This window comes from Mauremys mutica, chromosome 11, assembly GCF_020497125.1.
Source record: "Mauremys mutica isolate MM-2020 ecotype Southern chromosome 11, ASM2049712v1, whole genome shotgun sequence".
Classification (NCBI taxonomy): domain Eukaryota; kingdom Metazoa; phylum Chordata; order Testudines; family Geoemydidae; genus Mauremys; species Mauremys mutica.
The window spans coordinates 76145284-76157983 of NC_059082.1; the positions used below are offsets into that span (position 1 = coordinate 76145284).

Below are 12700 nucleotides of genomic sequence, written 5' to 3' on the forward strand. Positions count from 1 at the left end.
AACAATAATTTCTGACTACTCTAATATAACCCGATTGAAAATACATCAAGTGCCATTCAGTCTTTACACCTTGTTTTTATTGAATAATGTAATTACAGAATTTCACTGGAAAATGAAGTTATTTATTTTTATTGTTTTTATACAGGATTTTATGTCTTTCTTTCCATAGTTGCTCTAATAGAAAATTGAAAGATAAGTGTCTCTTGGGCTTCTTATTGTGGGATTACCTCTTTTTAAAATTTGATGATCTAAAAAGCTTATAACCTGTACACATTTGTGTGACTCCAGAGCAAGTCTCAACATTCTGTTGATTGTACTGATAATCTTATTAGCTGTACTGCTCCTGAATTTTTAAGGGGGTGTGATATTTAGAAAGTTAAGGGAAACTCTGAACTGATTAATAATGTCATCATTCAAATATAAGTTTCAGAATATGGCATGGATTATTACTGGGTAAATTTAGATGGTGAAGAAAGAGAGGGAATGGACATAAGCAAGCACTCTAAGAAGAAAAACAGTTACTACCTTTCATAACTGTTGTTCTTCAAAATGTGTTGCTCATGTCCATTTCATGACCCACCCTCCTACCCCTCTCTTGGAGTTAACTGGCAAGATGGAACTGAGAGGTTGCATGGCCAGTGGCACCCCTTATACCAGTGCATAAGTGCCTGGCACCAGAGGGTGCTAAAGCCAGCCTGACAGATACCACTGAGGGAAAAATCTCTGGCAGTGGTGCATGCAGTGCACATGCACCTAACATGGAATGGACATGAGCAATACATCTTGAAGAACAACAGTTACAAAAGGCTAGTAACCATTTTTTTTCATCTGCAACTAGCAAGTGGAGTCAGGAAAATAAATCAGCAATTTCAAAAGGTGTAGTGACACAATACTGAAACAATTACCATCATTTAGACTGAAGAAGCAAACACAGCCATTTTGTTGATAACACTGACATTTGAGCTCAATTTAACATTCTCTCTTGTCCTCACTTGAAGGAAGACAAAATTCCATGCTAAACCACACCTGTATAGAATACTAGATATGCATAGAGAGGGTCAGTTAAGAGGAATAGGTTCATATTAGGAGAATTAAAAATTAAAGGTACGAAAGCTAATCTTGCCATTGTTCTGAAATGGATGATCAAGACAAAAACCATAACTCATGGGAAGTAGCCTGAGGACATGCAGATCTGGACTGTTAGCCCAAACACAAGTGCAGCTGTAGGAATTTCCAACATGTTCCTCCATGTCCTCTGGAAATTGTATAATAACCAGGTAGAGAGCTGTCAGTCCAACACAGAGAGCACTTGAAGTGCTAAGGCCCACCTGACGCCTTTGGAACATAAGTAAATTATTATAATAGTTGTCTGCTTGGGTCCTTATTAAGAGTTTTTCATCCTTTACCTGAAATTGCTTATAGACTTTGTAGCTTCAAGCAGGTTTTGGTGAAGAAGTAGACTGCCAGTGTTGGTTCAAAAATGCTCTACTACTGATGTAAAACTGTTGCCAACAAAGTACCAGGGCAGCTTGGATAGAAACGTGACTCTGATCTTGAGAAGACAAATTCAGGTCCTAAAACTGTTTGCTGAACCCTCTTGATATGTTCACAATCTGTTGGGCAGCAAAGTAGGGCATAGCAAAGCTTCTGGATACACGAGCAGAGAAGGAGTTGCTGAACAATATTGGTGGGAAGGTAAGAGGAGAAAACCTCTGATGCTAAGAGAATATGTCCCAAGTGCACTATTTCATTTTAAAAGAAGAATATTTTCTGAACTGGAAAGCATAAGCAGGAGCCATTTGTTGTTGCTGTTGGTCTGCACAACCACTTCAATCACTAACAACAGCTGTGGATTTCCAGATGGGTGTGGGCCAAGCTAGAAGAAGAGGAAGAAAATAAGCAGGAATAAATAAAAGGAAACTTGTTTGGCAGGGTAAAAATTCCCTTACAAAAGACAGTCCCACAGGTAGCAGAAGAGAAAACATTTGCCCCTCTCCACAGAGGCAGACACACTGATGAGGACACAGTTAGTTCAGCAAATATACTATCAGGAGGAACTTTTTACCTCCAAAAAGGAATTATGCTTCAGTTTTGCAAATATTCATAAGTTATAGGTCCTGTCCAGAAAAATGGATCTGTTACAGGAGAAAGTTGTTTCCTGGACCCTTCTGTGGTTCAATAATTATATCTAGTAAACCTAATAATAAACTTCCTTGAACTTCTCAAGCTGAAGTACAGCTGTGTAAGTCCTCTTGCTAGGGAAAGGTTATAGCACTGGATTGTCCTGTCAAGTAGAAGAGCAAAATACATAAATCCAAGTTACTGTAAGAAAATTGCGGAAATCTGATTTACAGGTAGGATTTTTTTTCTTAATAAAAAAAAAGCCTTTACCGTATTGTGTGTGGGGAGCAAGTGACATTTTAAAAAAGGTTCTCGTTAATATTTTTTTTTAGCTAAAAATATCATATATGGCTTTTCTAAACCTTGCTCAGCAATCTCCATTCATGTTTGATAACTAGTGGTGTGAGCTCATAAACTCTGATGCTGGCAAGGAAGCTTCTCATTAATCCAATAGGTATTTTTATTAAGCAAATGAGAACCTTATGAACTGTTTTTCATTTTGTGATGAAGCTTTTCCCTCCGGCAAGTTCTGAGGTGTATTTCTTATACTGAGTTTGCTGCATATGTGTTTTTAAATACTAAGCCTTTGGTCGACACAAGTTATGTGGGTGTACAGCTGCCAAAATTAGTGTATTGCCTACCTCTTGCTCCCCTGGCTCATATACTGTCTGCCTTGATAGCACCAAGGAAAGATTCAACTACCAGGTAAGCAGGGGTGAAGAACGACAGTTAAATGTGCTTTTGTTAGATTGAAGGGACACTTGTGATGTATACTCACTGGATTAGATCTCAGAGAGAAAGAAATATCTCAATGGTTACAGCTACCTGTTGCGTGCTGCATGATATATGTGAGGCAAAGGGAGAAAAGTTGCGACTAGGGTGGAGGACGTAGGTGGAGCAGCTGTCTGCTGAAATTCCAACATGGAGCTTTCAAGCTACAGGAAGTCTTGAAAGACCACTTTTATGGTCAGCTTGTGCTTGTCTGCACTCTGGCCCAGAAGGTTTGTGGGCTGTTAGGAATTGTGTAGTGCTTGGTGTATGTTTATGCATATAACACTGTCTTATAATGAACCTATGAACTATTCTATTTTGCTATACATTTATAACTATTGCACTCATTCACTGAAACTATGAATTATGTGGTGCTTACTCTAAATTTACACATATGACAGTATTTTCTTGAACCTATGAGTTCTGTGGTGCTGTACACATAGAAATACTGGATGCTTTGAGTACTGCTATACATTCTGCAGTATGTGTGGTGAACTAAGAAAGATGAATTAATTTTCAAAAATTGAATTTTATTGACTGTCAAAAGCAGTGAAAAAACAATGTACAAATAAAATAGGACAATGCAATACAAACTTCCAATTTAAATGAACTGAACATTCTGTGGGTGTGGAACGGACACCCCTCAAGCTCACACTGGTAGCAACTACAAATAAAACTGACAGATGTATCATTGTATTTACAGTCATAACGGAACGTGAAAAATAAGTATCAAAACTCCCTTCCCCCATTTCCACTACATTTTTAAATAAACCTCTGCACAGCACCACTCTCCAGCCCCAGCCATAGTGAGTATTGCCCGTGAAGGGGTTGGGGTGGAGGGGGGGAGAGAGAGAGAGAGAGAGAAGGAGGGCATTAAAATTTGTAGTTGCATGAAACAATTTGGTCCCTATTTTCATGGGTACAAGTATACGGCAATGACACTGGAAAAATGGCACTATTTTCCACAGGTGGTGGTGATTTTAGCTGATATCTCACTCCTGAGGATCACAAAAGCACAGAGAATGCAGCTGCTGCTGCTGGCCTCCTGAAGCCACCCAGGCTGTTATGCCACTAGCCTGTTTACTGCAATGGTGCCAGCTGAAGTTATCATGAACTGGCATGAGAAAGTGCCCTGCTGCAGAGGAAGAAGTAAGGTAGTAATCCCTAGACACCTTTGGGAGAGAATTGCAGAATACCTCTGTGAAAGTTCATCGAGATCTCTCAGGAAGATACAAGGGACATCCCTATGTACATCAACAAACTGTTCCGCATGCCCCTTCTCCTCTCCTCTCTCCCACCCCCCATAGGGGAATGAAAAACAAATAACATCTCTACCTGTTTTTGTAGCACTACCTCTTCTCGTACGAATAAAAAAATGAAAAGTTGATATATGTGTCTTTGGTGACTTGGAATGAGCCCGGTACTGTCTTTACATTTAAACATTGCAAGGGAAAGATTCATGCACACACCTGAAGTTCCCTCCCCTGCATTGGGCTTGTCCATTGCTTGGCTGATGGGGCTGGTTAGACTGCAGGGGAGTCTCGAGCAGGTCCTAGCTTGTGACATAGCTTGATTCCCCTTTGCCACGTTTTCCTGCTCCTGCTCCACCTTTTCCTCGGCTTTATTCATGGCAGGGTTCTGTGTCTTGGGCTCCACTCAGGTATCCACAGTGGTCTGTGCGGTGTTATTGGTATCTCTGCTGAGTATGGTTTGCAGGTCATAGTAAAAACAGCAGGTTTGAAGCTCAGCACCAGATCAACCTGTTGGCCTCCCTGGCCTTGTGGTATGCCTACTGTAGTTCCTTCATTTTCATGTGGCATTGCTGCTCATCCCTGGCCAGAATGTTCATACGTTGGTGTCTAAATTTGGCACCTAAATCTAGGTGCCTTTGTCTAAGATTTTCAGAGGTGGTGTGCTCCCAAAGCTCGTGTTGTGAAAATCTGAAAAACAGCTCCCTTGCATTACTGCAGCCACTTACACACATGCTTCACTTTGACTTCAGTGGGACTACTGATATGAGTAAAATAAAGCATAAGTGTTTGAAGGATTGGGATTATATTTTATTTTCTAAATATGGATTTAGTTGCCTGACTTCAGGCACCCACATTTGAAAATTTTGGCTGAGCTTCCACCAATATGTATTATAATTTTGTTGGAGCTGCATTATCTTTGGCTTGAGATAAAAGGTGCTAATTTAACTATAAAAAGTCTGGTAATAGACCAGATTCTTGGTAGTTTTACAAATAATTTAATATGGTATCCTCCTCAACTAGCGTTTTATACTATCTGTAGGACAAAAATGATAGATCCCCAAAGGGATCCTGCCAGACATTGTGATTCATAGCAGAAGTGTATTCTGCTGTGCTACTTTTCTAATAAAGAATTTTGTCGCTGACCATTTGCAGTCTGTAGAGTCATAGCTTGTCATTAATACTTGTAATTTGCAGAGAATACTGAATAAAACCATTAGATTTTAGGAATTTTCTTATACCACATATAAGATTTCTATGTAGTCATCATCAGCATTTCTTTTCGATACATAAGTCAGGAAAAGATTAAATCAGTATACTGAACAGATTGAAGCGATCTGAGAAATTTCACGTGTCATTTCCCTTCAACTTAGCAAACTACATTTATTATCAAATAAATTGCTCTAATATTACTTTATGTAACTGTACTGGAAAAATTGGTTGTCTTAGAAAGATTAGTTTCTGTCGAAAAAAGTGTGCGCATTTTTGCTCGAGGAAGGAACTATGGGCATCACATGTGTTTATTAAAAATGAAGATGACTCCTGTGGTGACAGCAAATGACAGACTTAATAACACTACCTTCTTTAAAGTTACCATTTTAACTCTGTATAGCAGAGGCTTTTGAGAAGCGACAAGCTCCAGCTCTTTCCTTGAAGTAATTTTCAAGAGGATGTTTGACTGCTACCTGCAGTTTCAGAGTTACAGTTGTTTCTTTCTCACATATATAAGAAACAGATCCGCGTGCTATAAATGCACTCAAGTTTAACTTTTGTTTTCTGTAAACTAACACAGTTGCATTACCTGTTAGAGGAGTAAAGTAATTTAGTGAATGAAAAAGCTACCATGTTTCCAAAAAATTTCCATATTCAGCTGTTTTGTGGGAGATTCTTCAAAAACATTGTAATCATTTATTAAGCAACTAAATGCTTATTGGGGCAGGAACCTTGTCATTTGACATTTTCGTAAAGCAGTATGCACACCAAATATACTTCAGGAATAATATTAATCTTTAAAAGATAATTCCTGTGTAAATTTAAAAAACTGAAGATGTTTAATAGTAACATTTTATTGCTAAAAAGCTTAATAATAAGGTAATTCTTCCCGAACGGTGCTAAATAGAATATTTCTGTAGGTTTTTGGATGTCAGTATATGTCCTATATTTTGTTCTTTCTTTACTAGAAAAGCTTAGTCAAGATAAAATGTTTTTTTTTAAATTTATTTTCAGTTTTGATTGAAAGGGAATAATACAGTGAGTGACACGTCGTTGTATTGTTGGTATTTGCTTTATTTTTATGATCCCTAAGCCTATGATACAGACATATAGCCCAAATACTCTAATATATCTTGGTGAATCCCCTTGCTGAGAAGGACTATAACTGCTCTCAAAGGGCTTTCAGTAAATGTCTGAGGAAGTGTTTTAATCAAATCTTAGTCACTCTAATTACAATTAATAGTAAATCAAGGGCTGCTCAAGGAAAGGTAAGGTTTAGCTGACTTGTCAATCATTCACTTTTAGCATATGTTAATCAGATTACCAACCACTTTTGCAGCAAATAAAAAGTAGTTTATGGTAGGAATGCATTTCATCACCTGCAGAAAGTGTGATGCAGCTGCCTTTCTAAAGCCCAAATCTTTGCCAGAATGTAAAGGAATATGGTTTGTTGAGATGTTTGCACCACTGAAAAGTTTGAACATGACCATGGTTTTGTCAGCACTTCTGCAGTAATTACATATTAACCCTAGTCTGCTCACTGTAACTTCTTCCTATAAAACTTAAGAGGTATGCAAGTTTCAGTGATCAGGCCCTAATCATAATATATGCTGAAGGGCCTATAAAAATGTAGGGCTCCCCACATTTTGGGATCCAAAACTACAAACTCCCTTTCAACATACCTGAGGAAGCTTGGTGCTGTATAGTTCCAAAGAAGGCACCATTGTTGCCACTACACCATTTTCCCTCTAAAACATATTTTTAAAGCATCTTTCTTTTTGGTAGATCCAAGCCACATTTAGCTTTAATTCTCTGAGGCCTCCTGTGCTCTTGCTCTTCATTGTGCTCATTTACCAGTTTGGCGTTAGTAGGAAGGACAAGGACGCTCAGGTCTTGTAGGTCGGGGTCTTCCTATGTTAGTATGTGTTTTATTAGTGTTTATCCTGGGAATTCTGAAAAGACACTTTTTTGGGATGGCTCTATTCTCAGCATAGTTTGTGATATTATTTACTGGGAATGAGCTGTGATTTACTGGGAAGTGGGAGTTTAATACTAACTACCTGGTTGGGCAATTTTTAGCCTGCAGAAAACAAATAGTTACTTGTTTTAAACCCACCCTCCTCATCCCAAAGGATATGGATCCCTCATGCACATTTAAAAGTGGTTATTTACTGCCGTTATGTTCCTCCACGGTGAGGAAAACTGACTGGAATCTTGGTGACATTTACAGACTTAGGAGCAATTATTCAGACTTTTATTAGTAACAAAACAAACAAAAAAGAGTTCCCACAAAGAGCACATTACTAGTGGGATCTCAAAATAAAGCACTTATCAAATAAAACATAATTTTAATGTTACTGATGTTTAAAGTTATGCTGGGAGGTAGTTGCTCCTTTTGTACTTACTGTACAATACATCAAAGTTACTTTGTGGTAAATACTTTCCTTGTGGGGAAAAAAGTTCAATATAGCTTTGTATTACAAAGGCATAATTTAATTCTAGTTGTAATCATCAAGTTAAAATCAATACCACTTTTCTAGAGCACTTCATATGTAAGCATATTCTTAAATACAATGGTATAATCAATAATCAAATGGACACTTTGTTTTTAATAATTAATTTTATCTAGTAATTTTTCAAAAGACCCTATGCTAGCATATACCATACAATAAAGCTCTTTCAGCTCATTCTATTTACAGATGGAGACAAACTTAGACAGGACAAAATTACTTTCTGGATATATATCTTTTTTCATTCGCCCTCCCTGATTTTAATTGTCATCCTGGGAATGAGTGTTCAAAAGGTTAAGGCCTAGCTATTTTGTAACAATCAAGTCAACAATATTTTTTTTAAAATCAATTTGTTAACAGATCCGGAACATTCAGGTATTATGTAACTGTTCTGGTAAAAATATTGTTGGCAGTGTAGTTGAAGCTATGTTGATTCCAGGATATTAGAAAGATAAGATGAATGAGGTAATATTTTTATTGGACCAACTTCTGTTGGTGAAAGAGACAGAAGATGGTCCAATAAAGGATATTAACTCACCCACCTTGTCTAACTGTTATAAATATAACATTTAATTTAATTTAAACATAAGACACAAGGCTATTACATGCTAATTTGTTAGTAGGTAGATTCCTATTTTCATACCTGGCCTGGCAAACTAGCTGAGATCTTGAGTGTCTTCCACCATTTTAAGAGGACACAGCTGCAAGGGAGTGACCCCCAGACTCTGGTCAGAATACTTTTCTGAATGCATTCACCTCTGTAAACGTAATGATACAAGATATTTCTTTAAATATCTTTCTTTATAAGATCATTGTTGGACTTAGCAGATGAACTTGATTTTAAATTAAACAGACAGGACATATTTATTTATTTATTTATTTGATGTATAGCCTTTTCTGTGACACTTACCACTGTGGACTCTTAGTGCCTCACAACTATTGATGAATTTATCATTGTAGGGTGTGAAAGTATTATTTCCATTTTACAGATGGGGAACTAAGGCACAGATGGATTAAGTGATTTGCCCAAGGTCACTCAGGAAGTCTGTGGCAGAGCTGGAAATGGAACCCAAATCTTAAGTAATACTTAAAGGCAACAAAGCTGAGTTTTCCTTTTCTTTTGAAAACTGAAATACGTTTTTTGTATTTCTGAAGAACTGGTTCCTCATACTGACAAATTTCCTTCAGCAGAGTCAAAACTAAAAACTTATTTCCCTTGCATTGTTTTCTCTAACAGTATTATCCAAGTTTTAAAGTATTTAAGTTTAGTAAAAAAACCAATTATCTAAAACAAATTTTTTCCCAAAATGATAGCTCTTAGAAATGTCAAGAGAATGGCGGGTGTTGTTTTGTTTCAAAGAAACATTCACCAAGGGCTAAATTCTGGCTTATGTTGAGTAGCATCTTGCTATGTGAGTAGGGTGTATTCTATGTATTCTTAGTCGTAGAATCCAATTTCTTAGTCTCCATTTGAGAGACTTACTGATATAAAATAACCCTATAATCTCCCCACCAGCCCCCCCCCCCAAACCATAAACAAAACATGAGACCAGACTTGGTCTTCTTTAAAAGCAAGGAAACCCACGTATTCTGATAAACTGTTGGGAGCCCAGTTTAATTATCTCATTTCCTCCTGTTTCTAAGAAGAGCGGAGGACAAGAGGTATAGCACTCTGGGAGAGCTCACTGGGTGAGATATATGCAGTGAATCTGTTTGCTTCTGCTTTCCTCTCTAGTAGCAGACTTTACTGTTGCCAGAAAAAAAAGATCAGTCAATTTGGCAATCTCTCACACACACCTCAAACCAGGTTGCAGTGGTCCTTGCAAAAAAAGCCCCATTTCCTCTCGCCTGCTGATGGCAATGTGCAGAGGAGTAGAGGAGGGGATAGAGGAAAGAAGTGGGTGGTTCGGCCAATGTAAGCAGTAGTATGAGAAATGTAGCTAGCCTGCTGATTTCCTCAGGGCACAACTCCCTCTCATGGTAGTATTAGAGTGGGACGATGATTTTCCTTCGGACACATCCTCAATCCTGGACATGTGGTGGGAAGAGATGGGAGAGAACAGCTACTTCTCACATTCCTTCTCGATCCAAGCTGCTGCTGAAGTTTGAAATAAATACAACTTCCCCTTCGCTTATGCACTGAAGAAGAGGAGAGATGTAGACATGTTTGTGACAATTTGAGGAATGGCTTGGTCCAATTATGAATTCCATTTGTTATTATGATCACTATTTATGTAGCAAGGAGAGAGAGACCAGAACCAGAAGACTAAGCTGGAGGAGTGGGGAGAGCATGCACAAACCACTGGGAAGGTTTGGGAGGTTCAGCACTGATCTCAGCATTGGGGTCAATTGGACTACAAATTACCATATCCAAAACTGGAAGTCTGGCCTGAGAGCCCAGAACGAGAGAGAGGGTCTGAACACTACTCAGAACCAGTTGGTATATAGCAGTGGTGGGTAACCTGAGGCCTGCATGCGGCCCATCAGGATAATCTGATTGCGGGCCGCGAGACATTTTGCTGACATTGACTGTCCGCAGGCAAGGGCGTCCGCAGCTCCCAGTGGCCGCGGTTCACCGTCCCGGCCAATGGGAGCTGCAGGAAGCGTTCCCAGCCACTGGAAGCTGCAGGGGGCCATGCCTGCGGATAGTCAATGTCAGAAAAATGTCTCGCGGCCCACAATCAGATTACCCTAATGGGCCACATGCGGCCTACTGGCTGCAGGTTGCTCACCACTGGTATATAGGATGTAGGATTCAAAGGTTGGATCCAACATAGTAGACCTGTGACCATCCAGTAGGACTGAATCAGCCAGGGCTGTATCAAAAGTCCTTCCTTTAAAACAAACGAACGAACAAACCACCCCACACATACACCAAGAAGGCAAATATCAGATATTTTGTAGTGTAAAATTCTGCTGTAGTCTACCGTACTGTGTGAAAGCCACTTGAAAAATCTTCTTATCCATATCTATACTTCCAGATGATTTGGAGTTTTATAAACAGAGCTTGACTGACGAACCATTCAGTAAGGTTGGGATCAACTTTCCGTGTTTTCAGTGATTCACACTGAGACAGGTAAGACATCAGGGAAAAAAATACCAGTAGCAGTTTAGCTGTACTTTGGACTAAAAAATGTGTCAATTTCTGGTCTTATTTTTGTCTGCTTTGAATTCTAACCAGTTTTTCAATACTCTGACTCTGCCAAGTCAAACAAAATATAAAAGAATGACTATCCAAGAAAATATTAATCTCTGAATGGCAGGCTCTAGAGACAACCATCTAGTGCAAACATGCAGGGGAAACCTCTTGCCATTCCAGCTTAACAAAGTAAAAAAAAAAATCCTTGGGAGTGCTGCTCAGTGCTTAGCTGATAAGCAGATGTGATCATAAATTTTGAGAACAAACTCAACAGCACCATCTTACTTATCAATCACATGTCTGACAGTGTTGTGGATTATGGGAGCAATGTAACTGGCTTTGAATAAGATACCACAGAAGTCTGACATTTCAAAATGTTGCTAGAGTCACTATTAAACAGACCTCCCTTTTTTTAAAAAGTAACATTCAGGGTGAGAAAATGACCAAAGTATTTAACTGTTTTAAATTTTAGCTATTTTCAGACCCTGAAGAATTCTTCCCCTTTTCTCTCTGTTTACAGGAAGATTTGCTGTCTTGCTGCTCATGTGGTTTCTAGTGTCATAATCAGGGAGCTGGGCCAGAAGAAGCATTAAGGGGGTAACATACTGCTAATGAAACAGCAGTCTAAGTAGTACAATGAAGAGTGTCTTGTACCAATGGCATCTAGAGCAAGAACAGTGGTTCCATCTGCTTTTCACTTCACCGAGTTACTGTCAGGCAGTAAGCCAGTGTGATACAGAGAAAATAGGGTAGTGTAATTCTTTTCATCTCTATATTTTACTCTCATTAGACCTAGAAATAATTATAATGTTTAGCTAGGTGCCTTTCATCTTAATGTCCTTCACAAATATTAAATAATCTAATAGCTATGATTAAACTTTCACTTGGTAAAGTTATTAATGTTTGGAAACAAATTACTAATTTCTTATACAGCAAGGAGCATATATAATAGAATAGTGATTTGGAAATATCAACTACAAAAAAGTTTGTAAATAAAGATGAAGAACCAGCAGAGGGCGCTTGAAATCATTCTTGGTTATTGATGATGATGGTTGTCCTGCAGGCAGTACAAAGAACTGCAACCTATTAATTTTGTGTCTGTACACTGATATCAAGATAAACAATTACTAGGCAAATTTCTATTTCCTATTCAAGAATGCCCCAGGAGATTTGTAAGGGATGCTTAACAGAAGCAGTGCTTTCAGCACAAATTTCTACTCTTCAGACTCTCAGCTGATCCAGCTGTATTCACGTAAATATTAATTTTGGTCTTTGCATCACTGAGAAAAAGGGGAATATATTTATTTCTTCCTTTTGGTAGCATATTAGCAACATTACAACTCGTAGAGGCCACATTCGGAGCCGTGATATCTTGGTGGTTTCATCCCTTCAAAACTTCGCAGTTTTAAGAAATTTGGACTAGAGTACATTGAATCCTGCTCAGAACCTGGTGTATCTGGTATTTACTGATACAGTATATACACTGTAGTGAGAGTATTCCTATAATATATATATGAAATCTTGCACTATTTGTCATTTCAAAATGGAAGGGATGCAGTTAGTTTAGTATCTGGACAGCCAGTGGCAGTAAAGTGTTTCTTGACTCCCCTCTTGATCTCTTTGCCTTAGGGAATCAGTTTTCTCCAGGAGTTGTCTCTCTCACAGAAAGTAGCTCATAATGAGAAAATGGCTCCAAA

The 12700-nt window shown here is 38.4% G+C and overlaps 1 protein-coding gene and 1 long non-coding RNA gene across 15 annotated transcripts in view; both read left to right on the forward strand.

Annotated features, from left to right (window-relative positions):
* The window catches only part of SDK1 (sidekick cell adhesion molecule 1), a 664468-nt gene that overhangs the window by 115145 nt on the left and 536623 nt on the right, over window positions 1-12700 (forward strand). The gene's annotated exons all lie outside the window — the stretch shown is intronic.
* LOC123343745 lies at window positions 8905-11926 on the forward strand. Its single transcript, XR_006572339.1, has 3 exons — window positions 8905-8944; window positions 10846-10940; window positions 11524-11926. It is a non-coding gene; the product is annotated as an uncharacterized LOC123343745 (long non-coding RNA).